The sequence below is a fragment of the Chiloscyllium plagiosum genome, unplaced genomic scaffold, assembly GCF_037043375.1.
Source record: "Chiloscyllium plagiosum isolate Xiang-an unplaced genomic scaffold, Cpla_swu_hap1 HiC_scaffold_48, whole genome shotgun sequence".
Classification (NCBI taxonomy): domain Eukaryota; kingdom Metazoa; phylum Chordata; class Chondrichthyes; order Orectolobiformes; family Hemiscylliidae; genus Chiloscyllium; species Chiloscyllium plagiosum.
In genome coordinates, this window is record NW_028270186.1 from 15164851 (window position 1) to 15180569 (window position 15719).

The following is a 15719-nucleotide window of genomic DNA, read 5'->3' on the forward strand; positions in this document are numbered from 1 at the left end:
GGGCACGGGGTTACACAGGGTCACCCAGGGGCACGGGGTTACACAGGGTCACCCAGGGGCACGGGGTTACACAGGGTCACCCAGGGGCACAGGGTTACACACGGTCACCCAGGGACACGGGGTTACACAGGGTTACCCAGGGGCACAGGGTTACACACGGTCACCCAGGGACATGGGGTTACACACGGTCACCCAGGGACATGGGGTTACACACGGTCACCCAGGGACACGGGGTTACACACGGTCACCCAGGGGCACGGGGTTACACACGGTCACCCAGGGACACGGGGTTACACACGGTCACCCAGGGGCACGGGGTTACACACGGTCACCCAGGGGCACGGGGTTACACACGGTCACCCAGGGACACGGGGTTACACAGGGTTACCCAGGGGCACAGGGTTACACACGGTCACCCAGGGACACGGGGTTACACACGGTCACCCAGGGGCACGGGGTTACACACGGTCACCCAGGGACACGGGGTTACACACGGTCACCCAGGGGCACGGGGTTACACACGGTCACCCAGGGGCACGGGGTTACACACGGTCACCCAGGGGCACGGGGTTACACAGGGTCACCCAGGGGCACGGGGTTACACAGGGTCACCCAGGGATACGGGGTTACACAGGGTCACCCAGGGGCACGGGGTTACACACGGTCACCCAGGGGCACGGGGTTACACACGGTCACTCAGGGACACGGGGTTACACACGGTCACCCAGGGACACGGGGTTACACAGGGTCACCCAGGGACACGGGGTTACACAGGGTCACCCAGGGACACGGGGTTACACACGGTCACCCAGGGGCACGGGGTTACACACGGTCACCCAGGGACACGGGGTTACACACGGTCACCCAGGGGCACGGGGTTACACACGGTCACCCAGGGGCACGGGGTTACACAGGGACACCCAGAGGCACGGGGTTACACAGGGTCACCCAGGGACACGGGGTTACACAGGGTCACCCAGGGACACGGGGTTACACAGGGTCACCCAGGGGCACGGGGTTACACAGGGTCACCCAGGGACACGGGGTTACACAGGGTCACCCAGGGACACAGGGTTACACACGGTCACCCAGGGGCACGGGGTTACACACGGTCACCCAGGGACACGGGGTTACACACGGTCACCCAGAGACGCGGGGTTACACACGGTCACCCAGAGACGCGGGGTTACTGACCTGACGGTTCCGAATAATTTGATCCTGGTGTTTGTGAATTTCCCCTCGTCCCCGTGTCCTATCGCTCCTCCCAGGAGGCCAGCACCCACCACGTTGACTGCGTCCCTCTGACAGCGCGTGTGCTGGTGAATGGCACAGAGCTCCCTCGGTGCGCGTGTGCCCCTGGGTTGGCGGCTCGGCGTCGTCTAACCCCCCTCTTCCAGTTCCCCGCAATCCCGCCTCGTCTTCCACTTCGGGAGACCTGCATCCTTTTCACTATGCGTGGACCGGCCATCCTCAGGGAATGGCAGCCCACCCCCTCCCTCTGCCCCCTCGCTCTCCCACTCCCTCTCCCCCTCCCCCTTTCCCCCTCCCCCTCTCCCCCTCTTTCTCCCCCCTCCTTCTCCCCCCTCTCTCTCCCCCCTCCTTCTCCCCCCTCCCTCTCCCCCCTCCCTCTCCCCCCTCCCTCTTCCCCCTCCCTCTCCCCCCTCCCTCTCCCCCTCCCTCTCCCCTCTCCTTCTCCCCCCTCCCTCTCCCCCCCTCCCTCTCCCCCCTCCTTCACCCCCCTCCTTCACCCCCCTCCTTCTCCCCCCTCCCTCTCCCCCCTCCCTCTCCCCCCTCCCTCTCCCCTCTCCCCCCTTCCCTCTCCCCCCTTCCCTCTCCCCCCTCCTTCTCCTCCCTCCTTCTCCCCCCTCCCTCTCCCCCCTCCCTCTCCCCCTCCCTCTCCCCTCTCCTTCTCCCCCCTCCCTCTCCCCCCTCCCTCTCCCCCCTCCTTCACCCCCCTCCTTCTCCTCCCTCCTTCTCCCCCCTCCCTCTCCCCCCTCCCCCCTCTCCCCCTCCCCCCTCCCCCTCCCTCTACCCCCTCCCTCTACCCCCTCCCTCTACCCCCTCCCTCTACACCCTCCCTCTACCCCCTCCCTCTACCCCCTCCCTCTTCCCCTACCTCTGCCATTCCCTCTCCCCCTCCCTCTCCCCCCTCCCTCTCCCCCTCCCTCTCCCCCTCCCTCTCCCCCTCCCTCTCCCCTCTCCCTCTCCCCCCTCCCTCTCCCCCCTCCCTCTCCCCCCCTCCCTCACCCCCCCTCCCCCTCCCCCCCTTCCTCACCCCCCCCTTCCTCACCCCCCCTTCCCTCTCCCCCTTCCCTCTCCCCCTTCCCTCTCCCCCTTCCCTCTCCCCCTTCCCTCTCCCCCTTCCCTCTCCCCCTTCCCCCTCCCTCTCCCCCCTCCCTCTCCCCCCTCCCTCTCCCCCCTCCCTCTCCCCTCTCCCACCTCCCTCTCCCACCTCCCTCTCCCCTCTCCCACCTCCCTCTCCCACCTCCCTCTCCCCCCTCCCTCTCCCCCCTCCCTCTCCCCCCTCCCTCTCCTCCCTCCCTCTCCCCCCTCCCTCTCCCACCTCCCTCTCCCCCCTCCCTCTCCCCCCTCCCTCTCCCCCTCCCTCTCCCCCCTCCCTCTCCCCCCTCCCTCCCTCTACCCCTCCCCATCTCCCCGTCTACCCTGCCCCTCCCCCCTCCCCCTCCCCCCTCCCACTGCCCCTCCGCCTCTACCCCTCCCCCTCTACCCATCCCCCTCTACCCCTCCCCCTCTCTCCCTCACCCTCTCCCCCCTCCCTCTCCCCCCCTCACTCTCCCCCTCCCTCTCCCCCTCTCCCCCCGCCCTCTCTCCCTCCCTCTCCCCCCTGCCTCTCCCCCCTCCCCTCTCCGCCCCTCCCTCTCCCCCCTCCCCCTCACCCTCTCCCCCTCACCCTCTCCCCCTCACCCTCTCCCCCTCACCCTCTCCCTCCCTCCCTCTCCCCCCTCCCTCTCCCCCCTCCCTCTCCCCCCTCCCTCTCCCCCCTCCCTCTCCCCCTCACCCTCTCCCTCCCTCCCTCTCCCCTCTCCCCCCTCCCTCTCCCCCCTCCCTCTCCCCCCCTCCCTCTCCGCCCTCCCTCTCCGCCCTCCCTCTCCCCCTCCCTCTCCCCCTCACCCTCTCCCCCTCACCCTCTCCCTCCCTCCCTCTCCCCTCTCCCCCTCCCCCTCCCCTCTCCCCCTCCCCTCTCCCCCTTCCCCTCTCCCCCTTCCCCTCTCCCCCCCTCCCCCTCCCCTCTTCCCCCTCCCCCCTCTCCCCCCTCTCTCTCCCCCCTCTCCCACTCCCCCTCCCTCTCCCCCTCCCTCTCCCCCTCCCTCTCCCCCTCCCTCTCCCCCCTCCACCCTCCCTCACCCCCTCCCTCTCCCCCCTCCCTCTCCCCCCTCCCTCTCCCCCCCTCCCTTTCCCCCTTCCCTCTCCCACCTCCCTCTCCCCCTCACTCTCCCCCTCACTTCCCCTCCCCCTCCCCCTCCCTCTCCCCCCTCCCTCTCCACCTCCCTCTCCCCCCTCCCTCTCCCCCTCCCTCACCTCCCTCTCCCGCCTTCCTCTCCCGCCTTCCTCTCCCGCCTTCCTCTCCCCTCTCCCCCCTCCCTCTCCCCCCTCACTCTCCCCCCTCACTCTCCCCCCTCACTCTCCCCCCTCACTCTCCCCCCTCCCTCTCCCCCCTCCCTCTCCCCCCTCCCTCTCCCCCCTCCCTCTTCCCCCCTCCCCCCTCTCCCCCTTCCCTCTCCCCCTTCCCTCTCCCCCTTCCCTCTCCCCCTTCCCTCTCCCCCTTCCCTCTCCCCCTTCCCTCTCCCTCTCCCCCCTCCCTCTCCCCTCTCCCCCCTCCCTCTCCCCCCTCCCTCTCCCCCCTCCCTCTCCCCCCTCCCTCTCCCCCCTCCCTCTCCCCCTTCCCTCTCCCACCTCCCTCTCCCCCTCACTCTCCCCCTCACTTCCCCTCCCCCTCCCCCTCCCTCTCCCCCCTCCCTCTCCACCTCCCTCTCCCCCCTCCCTCTCCCCCTCCCTCACCTCCCTCTCCCGCCTTCCTCTCCCGCCTTCCTCTCCCGCCTTCCTCTCCCCTCTCCCCCCTCCCTCTCCCCCCTCACTCTCCCCCCTCACTCTCCCCCCTCACTCTCCCCCCTCACTCTCCCCCCTCCCTCTCCCCCCTCCCTCTCCCCCCTCCCTCTTCCCCCCTCCCCCCTCTCCCCCTTCCCTCTCCCCCTTCCCTCTCCCCCTTCCCTCTCCCCCCTCCCTCTCCCCCTTCCCTCTCCCCCTTCCCTCTCCCTCTCCCCCCTCCCTCTCCCCCCTCCCTCTCCCCCCTCCCTCTCCCCCCTCCCTCTCCCCCCTCCCTCTCCCCCTCCCTCTCCCCCCTCCCTCTCCCCCTCCCTCCCTCTACCCCTCCCCATCTCCCCGTCCACCCTCCCCCTCCCCCCTCCCACTGCCCCTCCTCCTCCACCTCTCCGCCTCCACCCCTCCCCCTCTACCCCTCCCCCTCTACCCCTCCCCCTCTCCCCCCTCCCTCTCCCCCCTCCCTCTCCCCCCTCCCTCTCTCCCCCTCCCCCTCCCTCTCCCCCTCCCTCTCCCCCTCCCTCTCCCCCTCCCTCTCCCCCTCCCTCTCCCCCCTCCCTCTCCCCCCTCCCTCTCCCCCCTCCCTCTCCCCCCTCCCTCTTCCCCCTCCCTCTCCCCCCTCCCTCTCCCCCTCCCTCTCCCCTCTCCTTCTCCCCCCTCCCTCTCCCCCCTCCCTCTCCCCCCTCCTTCACCCCCCTCCTTCACCCCCCTCCTTCTCCCCCCTCCCTCTCCCCCCTCCCTCTCCCCCCTCCCTCTCCCCTCTCCCCCCTTCCCTCTCCCCCCTTCCCTCTCCCCCCTCCTTCTCCTCCCTCCTTCTCCCCCCTCCCTCTCCCCCCTCCCTCTCCCCCTCCCTCTCCCCTCTCCTTCTCCCCCCTCCCTCTCCCCCCTCCCTCACCCCCCTCCTTCTCCTCCCTCCTTCTCCCCCCTCCCTCTCCCCCCTCCCCCCTCTCCCCCTCCCCCCTCCCCCCCTCCCCCCTCCCCCTCCCTCTACCCCCTCCCTCTACCCCCTCCCTCTACACCCTCCCTCTACACCCTCCCTCTACCCCCTCCCTCTACCCCCTCCCTCTTCCCCTACCTCTGCCATTCCCTCTCCCCCTCCCTCTCCCCCCTCCCTCTCCCCCTCCCTCTCCCCCTCCCTCTCCCCCTCCCTCTCCCCCTCCCTCTCCCCTCTCCCTCTCCCCCCTCCCTCTCCCCCCTCCCTCTCCCCCCCTCCCTCACCCCCCCTCCCCCTCCCCCCCTTCCTCACCCCCCCCTTCCTCACCCCCCCTTCCCTCTCCCCCTTCCCTCTCCCCCTTCCCTCTCCCCCTTCCCTCTCCCCCTTCCCTCTCCCCCTTCCCCCTCCCTCTCCCCCCTCCCTCTCCCCCCTCCCTCTCCCCCCTCCCTCTCCCCTCTCCCACCTCCCTCTCCCACCTCCCTCTCCCCCCTCCCTCTCCCCCCTCCCTCTCCCCCCTCCCTCTCCTCCCTCCCTCTCCCCCCTCCCTCTCCCACCTCCCTCTCCCACCTCCCTCTCCCCCCTCCCTCTCCCCCCTCCCTCTCCCCCCTCCCTCTCCCCCCTCCCTCTCCCCCCTCCCTCTCCCACTCCCTCTCCCCCCTGCCTCTCCCCCCTCCCCCTCACCCTCTCCCCCTCACCCTCTCCACCTCACCCTCTCCCCCCTCCCTCTCCCCCCTCCCTCTCCCCCCTCCCTCTCCCCCCTCCCTCTCCCCCCTCCCTCTCCCCCCTCCCTCTCCCCCCTCCCTCTCCCCCTCCCTCTCCCTCTATCCCTCCCTCTCCCCCTCCCCCTCCCTCTCCCCCTACCCCCTCCCTCTCCCCCCTCCCTCCTCCCTCTACCCCCTCCCTCTACCCCTCCCCCTCTCCCCGTCCACCCTCCCCCTCCCCTCTCCCTCTGCCCCTCCCTCTCTCCCCCTCCCCCTCCCTCTGCCCCTCCCTCTGCCGCTCCTCCTCTGCCCCTCCTCCTCTACCCCTCATCCTCTACCCCTCATCCTCTACCCCTCCACCTCTCCCTCTCCCCCTCCCCCTCTCCCCTCTCCCCTCTCCCTCTCCCCTCTCCCTCTCCCCTCTCCCTCTCCCCTCTCCCTCTCCCCTCTCCCTCTCCCCTCTCCCTCTCCCCTCTCCCCCTCTCCCCTCTCTCCGTCTCCCCTCTCCCTCTCCCCTCTCCCCCTCTCCCCTCTCCCCTCTCCCCCTCCCCTATCCCCTATCCCCTATCCCCTATCCCCTATCCCCTATCCCCTATCCCCCCTCCCCCTCCCCCCTCCCCCCTCCCCCCTTCCCCCTCCCCCCTCTCCCCCCTCCCCCCTCCCCCCCCTCCCCCCTCTCCCCTCCCCCCTCTCCCCTCTCCCCTCTCCCCTCTCCCCTCTCCCCCCTCACCCCTCCCCCCTCCCCCCTCACCCCTCCCCCCTCCCCTCTCCCCGCTCCCCTCTCCCCCTCCCCTCTACCCCTCCCCTCTCCCCCTCCCCTCTCCCCCTTCCCCTCTCCCCCTCCCTCTCCCCCCTCCCTCTCCCCCCTCCCTCTCCCCCCTCCCTCTCCCCCCTCCCTCTCCCCCCTCCCTCTCCCCCCTCCCTTTCCCCCTTCCCTCTCCCACCTCCCTCTCCCCCTCACTCTCCCCCTCCACCTCCCTCTCCCCCTCCCCCTCCCTCTACCCCCTCCCTCTACCCCCTTCCTCTCCCCCCTCCCTCTCCCCCCTTCCTCTCCCCCCTTCCTCTCCCCCCTTCCTCTCCCCCCTTCCTCTCCCCCCTTCCTCTCCCGCCTTCCTCTCCCGCCTTCCTCTCCCGCCTTCCTCTCCCGCCTTCCTCTCCCGCCTTCCTCTCCCCCCTCCCTCTCCCCCTCCCTCACCTTCCTCTCCCCCCTTCCTCTCCCCCCTTCCTCTCCCCCCTTCCTCTCCCCCCTTCCTCTCCCCCCTTCCTCTCCCCCCTTCCTCTCCCGCCTTCCTCTCCCGCCTTCCTCTCCCGCCTTCCTCTCCCGCCTTCCTCTCCCCCTCCCTCTCCCCCTCCCTCTCTCCCCTCCCTCTCCCCCTCCCTCTCCCCCTCCGTCTCCCCCTCCCTCTCACCCTCCCTCTCACCCTCCCTCTCCCCTTCCCTCTACCCTCTCCCTCTCCTCCTCCCTCTCCCCCTCCCTCTCCCCCTCCCCCCTCCCTCTATCCCCTCCCTCTACCCCTCCCCCTCTCCCCGTCCACCCTCCCCCTCCCCTCTCCCTCTGCCCCTCCCTCTCTCCCCCTCCCTCTGCCTCTCCCTCTGCCCCTCCCTCTACCCCTCATCCTCTACCCCTCCCCCTCTCCCCTCTCCCCTCTCCCCTCTCCCCTCTCCCCTCTCCCCCCTCCCCCCTCCCCCCTCCCCCCTCCCCTCTCCCCTCTCCCCTCTCCCCTCTCCCCTCTCCCCCCTCCCCCCTCCCTCCCCCCTCTCCCCTCTCCCCTCTCCCCCCTCCCCTCTCCCCCTCCCCTCTCCCCCTTCCCCTCTCCCCCACCTCTCCCCCTCCCCTCTTCCCCCTCCCCCCTCTCCTCCCTTTCTCTCCCCCCTCCCTCTCCCCCCCCTCACTCTCCCCCTTTCCCCCTCCCTCCTCCCTCTCCCTCCTCCCTCTCCCTCCTCCCTCTCCCCTCTCCCTCCTCCCTCTCCCCCTCCCTCTCCCCCTCCCTCTCCCCCCTCCCTCTCCCCCCTCCCTCTCCCCCCTCCCTCTCCCCCCTCCCTCTCCCCCCTCCCTCTCCCCCCTCCCTCTCCCCCTTCCCTCTCCCCCTTCCCTCTCCCCCTTCCCTCTCCCCCCTCCCTCACCCCCCTCCCTCTCCCCCTCCCTTTACCCCTTCCCTTCCCACCTCCCTCTCCCCCTCACTCTCCCCCTCACTCCCCTCCACCTCCCTCTCCCACTCCCCCTCCCTCTCCCCCTCCCTCTCCTCCCTCCCTCTCCCCCCTCCCTCTCCCCCTCCCTCTCCGCCCCTCCCTCTCCCCCCTCCCCCTCACCCTCTCCCCCTCACCCTCTCCCCCTCACCCCTCTCCCCCTCACCCACACCCCCTCACCCTCTCCCCCTCACCCTCTCCCCCCTCCCTCTCCCCCCTCCCTCTCCCCCCTCCCTCTCCCCCCTCCCTCTCCCCCCTCCCTCTCCCCCCTCCCTCTCCCCCTCACCCTCTCCCTCCCTCCCTCTCCCCTCTCCCCCCTCCCTCTCCCCCCTCCCTCTCCCCCCTCCCTCTCCCCCCTCCCTCTCCGCCCTAACTCTCCGCCCTCCCTCTCCCCCTCCCTCTCCCCCTCACCCTCTCCCCCTCACCCTCTCCCCCTCACCCTCTCCCTCCCTCCCTCTCCCCTCTCCCCCTCCCCCTCCCCTCTCCCCCTCCCCTCTCCCCCTCCCCTCTCCCCCTTCCCCTCTCCCCCTTCCCCTCTCCCCCCCTCCCCCTCCCCTCTTCCCCCTCCCCCCTCTCCCCCCTCTCTCTCCCCCCTCTCCCACTCCCCCTCCCTCTCCCCCTCCCTCTCCCCCTCCCTCTCCCCCTCCCTCTCCCCCCTCCCCCCTCCCTCACCCCCTCCCTCTCCCCCCTCCCTCTCCCCCCTCCCTCTCCCCCCTCCCTCTCCCCCCTCCCTTTCCCCCTTCCCTCTCCCACCTCCCTCTCCCCCTCACTCTCCCCCTCACTTCCCCTCCCCCTCCCCCTCCCTCTCCCCCCTCCCTCTCCACCTCCCTCTCCCCCCTCCCTCTCCCCCTCCCTCACCTCCCTCTCCCGCCTTCCTCTCCCGCCTTCCTCTCCCGCCTTCCTCTCCCCCCTCCCTCTCCCCCCTCCCTCTCCCCCCTCCCTCTCCCCCCTCACTCTCCCCCCTCCCTCTCCCCCCTCCCTCTTCCTCCCTCCCCCCTCTCCCCCTTCCCTCTCATCCTTCCCTCTCCCCCTTCCCTCTCCCCCTTCCCTCTCCCCCTTCCCTCTCCCCCTTCCCTCTCCCTCTCCCCCCTCCCTCTCCCCTCTCCCCCCTCCCTCTCCCCCCTCCCTCTCCCCTCTCCCCCCTCCCTCTCCCCCCTCCCTCTCCCCCCTCCCTCTCCCCCCTCCCTCTCCCCCCTCCCTCTCCCCCCTCCCTCTCCCCCCTCCCTCTCACCCCTCCCTCTCCCCCTCCCTCTCCCCCCTCCCTCCCTCTACCCCTCCCCATCTCCCCGTCCACCCTACCCCTCCCCCCTCCCCCTCCCCCCTCCCACTGCCCCTCCTCCTCCACCTCTCCGCCTCCACCCCTCCGCCTCTACCCCTCCCCCTCTACCCCTCCCCATCTACCCCTCCCCCTCTACCCCTCCCCCTCTACCCCTCCCTCTCTCCCCCCTCCCTCTCCCCCCCTCCCCCTCCCTCTCCCCCTCCCTCTCCCCCTCCCTCTCCCCCTCCCTCTCCCCCCTCCCTCTCCCCCCTCCCTCTCCCCCTCCCTCTCCCCCTCCCTCTCCCTCTCCCCCTCCCTCTCCCCCTCCCCCTCCCTCTCCCCCCTCCCTCTCCCCCCTCCCTCTCCCCCTCCCTCTCCCCCTCCCTCTCCCCCTCCCTCTCCCCCTCCCTCTCCCCCTCCCTCTCCCCTCTCCCCCTCCCTCTCCCCCTCCCTCTCCCCCTCCCTCTCCCCCTCCCTCTCCCCCTCCCCCTCCCTCTCCCCCTCCCTCTCCCCCCCTGCCTCTCCGCCCCTCCCTCTCCCCCCTCCCCCTCACCCTCTCCACCTCACCCTCTCCACCTCACCCTCTCCACCTCACCCTCTCCCCCCTCCCTCTCCCCCCTCCCTCTCCCCCCTCCCTCTCCCCCCTCCCTCTCCCCCCCCCCTCTCCCCCCCTCCCTCTCCCCCCCTCCCTCTCCCCCCTCCCTCTCCCCCCTCCCTCTCCCCCCTCCCTCTCCCCCCTCCCTCTCCCCCCTCCCTCTCCCTCTACCCCTCCCTCTACCCCCTCCCTCCTCCCTCTACCCCCCTCCCCCTCTCCCCGTCCACCCTCCCTCTGCCCCTCCCTCTGCCGCTCCTCCTCTGCCCCTCCTCCTCTACCCCTCATCCTCTACCCCTCATCCTCTACCCCTCCACCTCTCCCTCTCCCGCTCCCCCTCTCCCCTCTCCCTCTCCCCTCTCCCTCTCCCCTCTCCCTCTCCCCTCTCCCCCTCTCCCCTCTCCCCCTCTCCCCTCTCTCCCTCTCCCCTCTCCCTCTCCCCTCTCCCCCTCTCCCCTCTCCCCTATCCCCTATCCCCTATCCCCTATCCCCCCTCCCCCCTCCCCCCTCCCCCCTCCCCCCTCCCACCTCCCCCCTTCCCCCTCCCCCCCCCCCTCCCCCCTCCCCCCTCCCCCCTCTCCCCCCTCCCCCCCTCCCCCCTCTCCCCTCTCCCCTCTCCCCTCTCCCCCCTCACCCCTCCCCCCTCCCCTCTCCCCGCTCCCCTCTCCCCCTCCCCTCTACCCCCTCCCCTCTCCCCCTCCCCTCTCCCCCTTCCCCTCTCCCCCTCCCTCTCCCCCTTCCCCTCTCCCCCTCCCTCTCCCCCCTCCCTCTCCCCCCTCCCTCTCCCCCCTCCCTCTCCCCCCTCCCTCTCCCCCCTCCCTCTCCCCCCTCCCTCTCCCCCCTCCCTTTCCCCCTTCCCTCTCCCACCTCCCTCTCCCCCTCACTCTCCCCCTCCACCTCCCTCTCCCCCTCCCCCTCCCTCTACCCCCTCCCTCTACCCCCTCCCTCTACCCCCTTCCTCTCCCCCCTCCCTCTCCCCCCTCCCTCTCCCCCCTCCCTCTCCCCCTCCCTCACCTTCCTCTCCCGCCTTCCTCTCCCGCCTTCCTCTCCCGCCTTCCTCTCCCCCCTTCCTCTCCCCCCTTCCTCTCCCCCCTTCCTCTCCCCCCTTCCTCTCCCCCCTTCCTCTCCCCCCTTCCTCTCCCCCCTTCCTCTCCCGCCTTCCTCTCCCGCCTTCCTCTCCCGCCTTCCTCTCCCCCCTTCCTCTCCCCCCTTCCTCTTCCCCCTTCCTCTCCCCCCTTCCTCTCCCCCCTTCCTCTCCCCCCTTCCTCTCCCCCCTTCCTCTCCCCCCTTCCTCTCCCGCCTTCCTCTCCCGCCTTCCTCTCCCCCTCCCTCTCCCCCTCCCTCTCTCCCCTCCCTCTCCCCCTCCCTCTCCCCCTCCCTCTCCCCCTCCGTCTCCCCCTCCCTCTCCCCCTCCCTCTCACCCTCCCTCTCCCCTTCCCTCTACCCTCTCCCTCTCCTCCTCCCTCTCCCCCTCCCTCTCCCCCTCCCCCCTCCCTCTATCCCCTCCCTCTACCCCTCCCCCTCTCCCCGTCCACCCTCCCCCTCCCCTCTCCCTCTGCCCCTCCCTCTCTCCCCCTCCCTCTGCCTCTCCCTCTGCCTCTCCCTCTGCCTCTCCCTCTGCCCCTCCCTCTGCCCCTCCTCCTCTACCCCTCACCCACTACCCCTCATCCTCTACCCCTCCCCCTCTCCCCCTCCCTCTCCCCTCTCCCCTCTCCCCTCTCCCCTCTCCCCTCTCCCCCCTCCCCCTCCCCTCTCCCCTCTCCCCTCTCCCCTCTCCCCTCTCCCCTCTCCCCTCTCCCCCCTCCCCCCTCCCCCTTCCCTCCCCCCTCTCCCCTCTCCCCTCTCCCCCCCCTCCCCTCTCCCCCTCCCCTCTCCCCCTTCCCCTCTCCCCCACCTCTCCCCCTCCCCTCTTCCCCCTCCCCCCTCTCCTCCCTTTCTCTCCCCCCTCCCTCTCCCCCCCCTCACTCTCCCCCTTTCCCCCTCCCTCCTCCCTCTCCCTCCTCCCTCTCCCTCCTCCCTCTCCCCCCTCCCTCTCCCCCTTCCCTCTCCCCCTTCCCTCTCCCCCCTCCCTCTCCCCCTTCCCTCTCCCCCTTCCCTCTCCCCCCTCCCTCACCCCCCTCCCTCTCCCCCCTCCCTTTACCCCTTCCCTGTCCCACCTCCCTCTCCCCCTCACTCTCCCCCTCACTCCCCCTCCACCTCCCTCTCCCACTCCCCCTCCCTCTCCCCCTCCCTCTCCCCCCTCCCTCTCCCCCCTCCCTCTCCCCCCTCCCTCTCCCCCCTCCCTCACCTCCCTCTCCCCCCTTCCTCCCTCACCTCCCTCTCCCCCCTTCCTCTCCCCCCTTCCTCTCCCGCCTTCCTCTCCCGCCTTCCTCTCCCGCCTTCCTCTCCCGCCTTCCTCTCCCGCCTTCCTCTCCCGCCTTCCTCTCCCCCCTTCCTCTCCCCCCTTCCTCTCCCGCCTTCCTCCCCCGCCTTCCTCCCCCGCCTTCCTCTCCCCCCTTCCTCTCCCGCCTTCCTCTCCCGCCTTCCTCTCCCGCCTTCCTCTCCCGCCTTCCTCCCCCGCCTTCCTCCCCCGCCTTCCTCCCCCGCCTTCCTCTCCCCCCTTCCTCTCCCCCCTTCCTCTCCCCCCTTCCTCTCCCCCCACCCTCTCCCCCCTCCCTCTCCCCCCTCCCTCTCCCCCCTCCCTCTCCCCCCTCCCTCTCCCCCTCCCTCTCCCCCTCCCTCACCTCCCTCTCCCGCCTTCCTCTCCCGCCTTCCTCTCCCGCCTTCCTCCCCCGCCTTCCTCCCCCGCCTTCCTCCCCCGCCTCCCTCTACCCCCTCCCTCTACCCCCTCCCTCTCCCCCCTCCCTCTCCCCCCTCCCTCTCCCCCCTCCCTCTCCCCCCTCCCTCTCCCCCCTCCATCTCACCCCTCCATCTCACCCCTCCCTCTCCCCCCTCCATCTCCCCCCTCCCTCTCCCCCCTTCCTCTCCCCCCTTCCTCTCCCCCCTTCCTCTCCCCCCTCCCTCTCCCCATCCCCTCTCCCCATCCCCTCTCCCCATCCCCTCTCCCCATCCCCTCTCCCCATCCCCTCTCCCCATCCCCTCTCCCCATCCCCTCTCCCCATCCCCTCTCCCTCATCCCCTCTCCCCCATCCCCTCTCCCCCATCCCCTCTCCCCCATCCCCTCTCCCCCATCCCCTCTCCCCCATCCCCTCTCCCCCATCCCCTCTCCCCCATCCCCTCTCCCCCATCCCCCTCTCCCCCATCCCCTCTCCCCATCCCCTCTCCCCCATCCCCTCTCCCCCATCCCCTCTCCCCCATCCCCTCTCCCCCATCCCCTCTCCCCCATCCCCTCTCCCCCATCCCCTCTTCCCCCTCCCCCCTCTCCTCCCTTTCTCTCCCCCCTCCCTCTCCCCCCCCTCACTCTCCCCCTTTCCCCCTCCCTCCTCCCTCTCCCTCCTCCCTCTCCCTCCTCCCTCTCCCCCCTCCCTCTCCCCCCTCCCTCTCCCCCTTCCCTCTCCCCCCTCCCTCTCCCCCTTCCCTCTCCCCCCTCCCTCTCCCCCTTCCCTCTCCCCCTTCCCTCTCCCCCCTCCCTCACCCCCCTCCCTCTCCCCCCTCCCTTTACCCCTTCCCTGTCCCACCTCCCTCTCCCCCTCACTCTCCCCCTCACTCCCCCTCCACCTCCCTCTCCCACTCCCCCTCCCTCTCCCCCTCCCTCTCCCCCCTCCCTCTCCCCCCTCCCTCTCCCCCCTCCCTCTCCCCCCTCCCTCTCCCCCCTCCCTCACCTCCCTCTCCCCCCTTCCTCCCTCACCTCCCTCTCCCCCCTTCCTCTCCCCCCTTCCTCTCCCCCCTTCCTCTCCCCCCTTCCTCTCCCGCCTTCCTCTCCCGCCTTCCTCTCCCGCCTTCCTCTCCCGCCTTCCTCTCCCGCCTTCCTCTCCCCCCTTCCTCTCCCCCCTTCCTCTCCCGCCTTCCTCCCCCGCCTTCCTCCCCCGCCTTCCTCTCCCCCCTTCCTCTCCCGCCTTCCTCTCCCCCCTTCCTCTCCCCCCTTCCTCTCCCCCCTTCCTCTCCCCCCCTTCCTCTCCCCCCTTCCTCTCCCCCCTCCCTCTCCCCCCCTCCCTCTCTCCCCCCTCCCTCTCCCCCCTCCCTCTCCCCCCTCCCTCTCCCCCCTCCCTCTCCCCCTCCCTCTCCCCCTCCCTCACCTCCCTCTCCCGCCTTCCTCTCCCGCCTTCCTCTCCCGCCTTCCTCTCCCGCCTTCCTCTCCGCCTTCCTCTCCCGCCTTCCTCCCCCGCCTTCCTCCCCCGCCTTCCTCCCCCGCCTCCCTCTCCCCCCCTCCCTCTCCCCCCTCCCTCTCCCCCCTCCCTCTCCCCCCTCCCTCTCCCCCTCCCTCTCCCCCCTCCCTCACCCCCCCCCACCTCCCCCCTCCCTCACCCCCTCCCTCTCCCCCCCTCCATCTCCCCCCTCCATCTCCCCCTCCCTCTCCCACCTCCATCTCCCCCCTCCCTCTCCCCCCATCCTCTCCCCCCTTCCTCTCCCCCCTTCCCTCCTCCCTTCCTCTCCCCCCTCCCTCTCCCATCCCCTCTCCCCATCCCTCTCCCATCCCCTCTCCCCATCCCCCTCCCACCCCCTCCCCATCCCCTCTCCCCATCCCCTCTCCCCCATCCCCTCTCCCCCATCCCCTCTCCCCCATCCCCTCTCCCCCATCCCCTCTCCCCCATCCCCTCTCCCCCATCCCCTCTCCCCCATCCCCTCTCCCCCATCCCCTCTCCCCCATCCCCTCTCCCCATCCCCTCTCCCCCATCCCCTCTCCCCCATCCCCCCCATCCCCTCCTCCCCCATCCCCCTCTCCCCCATCCCCTCTCCCCATCCCCTCTCCCCCATCCCCTCTCCCCCATCCCCTCTCCCCCATCCCCTCTCCCCCATCCCTCTCCCCCCTCCTTCTCCCCCCACCCTCTTCCCCCTCCCTCTTCCCCACCCCTCCCCTCTCCCTCTCCCCTCCCTTCCCCCCTCCCTCTACCCCTTCCCCCTCCCTCTCCCCCCCCTCCCCTCTCCCCCTCCCCCCTCCCCTCTTCCCCCTCCACCTCTTCCCCCTCCCCTCTTCCCCCTCCCTCTTCCCCCTCCCCTCTTCCCCCTCCCCTCTTCCCCCTCCCCTCTTCCCCCTCCCCTCTTCCCCCTCCCCTCTTCCCCCTCCCTCTTCCCCCCCCTCTTCCTCCTCCCTCTTCCCCTCCCTCTTCCTCCTCCCTCTTCCCCCTCCCTCTTCCCCCTCCCTCTTCCCCTCCCCTCTTCCCCTCCCTCTTCCCCTCCCACTTCCCCCTCCCTCTTCCCCCACCCTCCCTCTCCCTCTTCCCCACCCTCCCCTCTCCCTCTCCCCTCCCTTTCCCCCCTCCTTCTCCCCCCTTCCCCCTCCCCTCTCCCCCCTCCCGTCTTCCCCCTCCCCTCTCCCCCTCTCCTCTTCCCCCTCCCCCCTCCCCTCTTCCCCCTCCCCCTCCCCCCTCCCCTCTTCCCCCTCCCCCTCCCCTCTTCTCCCTCCCTCTTCCCCCTCCCTCTTCCCCCTCCCTCTTCCCATTCCCCCTCTCCCATTCCCCCTCTCCCATTCCCCCTTCTCTCCCCTCCCTCTCTCCCCTCCCTCTCTCCCCTCCCTCTCTCCCCTCCCTCTCTCCCCCCTCCCTCTCTCCCCCCCCCTCCCTCTCCCCCCACTCCCCTCCCTCTCCCCCACTCCCCTCCCTCTCCCCCCCCTCCCTCTCCCCCCCTCCCTCTCCCCCCCTCCCTCTTCCCCCTCCCTCTTCCCCCTCCCTCTTCCCCTCCCTCTTCCCCCTCCCTCTTCCCCCTCCCTCTTCCCTCTTCCCCCTTCCCTCTCCCCCCTCCCTCTTCCCCCTTCCCTCTTCCCCCTTCCCTCTCCCCCCTCCCTCTCCCCCCTACCTCTCTCCTCTCTCCCTCACTCCCCCCTCCCTCTCTCCCCCCTCCCCCTCTCTCCCCCCTCTCTCTCTCTACCCCCCCCACCTCCCCCCTTGCCCC